This window comes from Gymnoscopelus microlampas, assembly GCF_963454915.1.
Source record: "Gymnoscopelus microlampas genome assembly, chromosome: 4".
NCBI lineage: Eukaryota > Metazoa > Chordata > Actinopteri > Myctophiformes > Myctophidae > Gymnoscopelus > Gymnoscopelus microlampas.
The window spans coordinates 34,249,757-34,253,729 of record NC_139941.1 but is presented as its reverse complement, the minus strand read 5'-3'; positions in this window follow the sequence as shown (position 1 = coordinate 34,253,729).

Here is a 3,973-nt window from a genome sequence, read left to right as displayed (position 1 = left end):
GCCCGTCGTTTCCTGATTTTACCAAGGAGGATAGAGCCCAATATGTGGAGCTACGCCTTTGCCTCAGCACCCTCCTGCATCCTTCCCTCTCTGAGCACTACAAGTATGCCATCCTGTTGAAGCATATTAAGGTGCTACAGGCTCACCGTCTGGTGCTAGCTCATGCAGAGTCTAGAATGCCCTACTCTGACTCCCTGAAAGCACTAGACGAACGTTACGGACGCCCATATCAGTTTGCACTGAGAGAGATAGAAGACATGGAACGTCTACCGCCTATCCGTGACGATAGGGCCCTCGATGACTTTGCCGTCAGAGTGCAGTCGCTAGTCGGGATGTTGAAGTCTCTCAAAGCTGAAGGTCACGAGGAACTCTACTGTGGCTCAAATGTGAAGCGCCTCCTCAATAGGCTCTCCAAACACCAACAAGAGAGGTTCCGTCGCCAGCAGTACAGGAAGGATCCCGGCAATATGAAGCTGTCTCTCATTGACTTTGCAGAATGGCTGAAGGTTGAAGTCAGATGCTTGGACATTGAGCCCTCCCTTCAAGCTTATGGTGAAAAGGATAATAGGGACAACAGACAGCAAAACTCCAAGCCTAAGGTCACTACAGTGATGCATGGAACAGTCAGTTCTGAAGATTCTCCCTCCGACATGCCCTCTGAAGCAGCTCCTCCTGTTGAGACAAAAGGGAAGGGCAAGATATACTGCCCTTACTGTGAGTCAGAACACTACCTCAGTCAATGTGAGTGCTTCGCCAAGCTGACCAAGACGGAGATAGTAGATTGGATCAAAGCCAAGAGAAGGTGCTGGCGATGCGGCCGTTCTCACCTAGCCTCCGCCTGTGACTTGAAGAAGCCGTGTCGACTATGTAAGGCCAAGCACCTCTCCGTCTTGCATGAAGTCAACCAGAGGAGTGAGAATGAGGTCAACCAGAGGAGCGAGAATGAATCAACCATAACTTCCACAGCAGAGACTCATTACCTGGACCAACCAAATGGTTATAGAGGAGTTCTGCTGAAGATTGTCAGAGTCAACCTGCACTACCAGAACAGAGTGTTCGACACATATGCCGTGTTGGACGATGGCTCGGAGAGAACATTCCTGCTGTCCTCAGCAGCGCGTCGCCTGGGGATACAGGGTCAAGCAGAAGATCTGACTCTCCGTACTATCCGCCAGGATATTAAGACACTGCCAGGCTCACGTATCTCCTTCACCATTGCGCCATCATCACAGCCAAGAAAGCTGTTCACCATTAAAGATGCCTTCACAAGTGAACACCTAGGCTTGTCTCAGTACAGCTACCCAGTTGCTCAACTTCAGAAGAAGTATCGCCACCTCCAAGGTTTGGCACTCACGCCCATCGACGGAGTTCAGCCAACCCTCCTGATTGGATCTGATCATGCCGATCTGATCGTTCCAATCAAGCCAGTGCACCTGGGCCCCCCTGGTGGCCCCGTAGCTGTCAAGACCAACCTCGGCTGGACACTCCAAGGTCCAGCAAAGTACCTGCAGCAACAGCTCCCTCACATACAGTGCTTGTTCACTGCAGTTTCCTCTCCTTCTGCTGAGCTATTCAGTGAACAGCTGTGGCAGTTGGAGGTCCCGCCTTTCAAAAGTGAGAGGTCAGTGACCAGATCCAGACAGGACAAGTACTCAGTGGACCTGTTGGAGGCAGAGACCACCCGTGTAGAGGCCAATGGAGTGCTTCGAGATGCTACTCCCCTCCTGCGAGTCCAAATTATGCCCAAGCTGCAATTTCCAAAGGACGTTGTGATGAACACCGGTCCCGCCTTCCTTAAGCAGCCACGCAATGGCTTGCCACCTTCACCTGCTGTCACCGAGGTCTCGGATGAGACAGAGACAAAGAAGTCTGCATTCTGTGGCCTCACCATTCCTACTCCACAACCCCCAGCCGCTGAAGACTACTCCACCTTCAAGGAGCTCCTTGAGGCCACAAGCAGGTCACTGCACGGGGCGGCCTCCCAGTCAAGCGTTCCCAGTGCAGATTTCCAAATCCTCCAGAGTGCGCAAGGTGGACAGAATGGAAAGGCGATTTCATCCAAAAGTAAGCTCCTAACACTTGCCCCAGAGTATGATGCCTCTAAAGGCCTCATCTACAGCCAATCTACCAACCTGGAGGAAGGTGCTGTGCACCAGATTGTGCTGGAGCCCAAGCACCCGGTCACACAGCTCATCATACGGCAGTATGACAACAAGTTATTCCATCCTGGAGCTGAGAGGGTCTTTGCAGAACTCCGCCGGACGTTTTGGATCCTCCAAGGCCGCGAAGCAGTGCGGCGCCATCAGAGATCTTGCCCAGAGTGCCAGAAGTGGAGAGCGAAGTCAACCATCCCCAGGGTGACAGATCTGCCTTGTCGTCTCCACCTCATGAAGCCTCCATTCTACTCTACAGGAGTGGACCGCTTCGGCCCGTTCCAGGTCAAGCGACATACACAAGACCGGTGGCCAAGCTCATCGAGCTTCTGGCCATTCCAGACGACACCCCGACCACAGCCCCTGGGGACAGTTGAGCCTTCTCAGGAGCTAATTCACACCGTGACTTAGGGGGCGGCTGTACAAAAGGCTCAACCATTAACTCAGAGGTCAGAGTGACCTCCTCATGAGTCACACTCAACAAGCACCAGGTGCGTTTAATTGACTGATTAGAGTCAGCACAGGGGTAGTGTAATTCGTTTGTGAGCTCAGTACAGCTCAGGTCTTCAGAGAGTGTGCGTCTCTGACCACGTGTGAGTAGTGATTCATGATGTTATTATGTTTAGTTGAATTATATCCCACACAGTTTACTTATGTTGTATTATTGGTGACACATTTGTACTGTTTGTTCAAGTTTGCCAAATACTGTATTGATAATGATTCTGTATGTTTTGTTATTTCTTATGTAGAACCACACACTGACCAACCTGTAACTGTGCCTGTGCATTTCATCAGTAAAAACCTTAAAGGACTTTTATGCCTCCCGTGTCGTAAATGACATCCCATATTGTTGACTACATAGCCCATAAACCTTCACTACAGTTACACTATAAAAAAACTAAATTATTTTAGTTTGTCAATTGAAAATCTGCTATCTTCAGTGAGCAACAACAAAGTATAAATTTGTCTTGACGCTGAATGGGTGACACCAGAGGCAGCCTGCTTGCAGACTAGAGTTATACAGTTGTAAAACTGTTGTTGAGTTATTATAGTGCCACACAATGGTGGACAAAATTGTGTACATTGATTGTATTACACATACAAGAAGCCAAGTGACTCATCTAAACAGGCTGAGACTTTTAAACTGTACATTTATTTCCAAAAGGCTGCATATACATTTGCAAATTCTACTGTACAGAAAACATCCAAAATGTCCATAATTATAGATACAATATACCACAAAGCTGCCCTGGCGTTACCAAACATATATGTTCAGCACTAGAAAAGCTCTGCAGCCTATTCAATATTATAGTCTTTTATATTTTTTTAAATAATATCTTTAAATGTATGTAATTATGATTACGTTTTCTCTTTTTTCAGCCCCATCTGTAACTTTACAACATTCACCATTTACAGTAGTTAAACAAGGCACAAGAATAGTGATATGAAGCCGAAGGCCATGCGTGAAGCAAAGAGAAAGAAAGCATGGGACCAAAATCAACAAGAGAAATCAGAGGAACCCTTTTTTTTATAAGCTTGTCAAACAGGTTTAGTCTAACACCAAAGCATTATACATAGAGTGTATATGTACAGACGGGTGACAAATTAAAGGAAAAAACAACAAAAAATGTCTTAGTTAGTAGGTGTTGGGCCAGCAGCGTCAATGTACCGTGGCATAGATTGTACAAGTCTCTGGAACTGTACTGGAGTGATGGAACACCATTCTAACAATATATTCCATCATTTTGTGTTTTGATGATGGAGAGGGCTGTAACATGTCGATCCAAAAGATCCCATGGGTGTTCAATTGGGTTGACGCG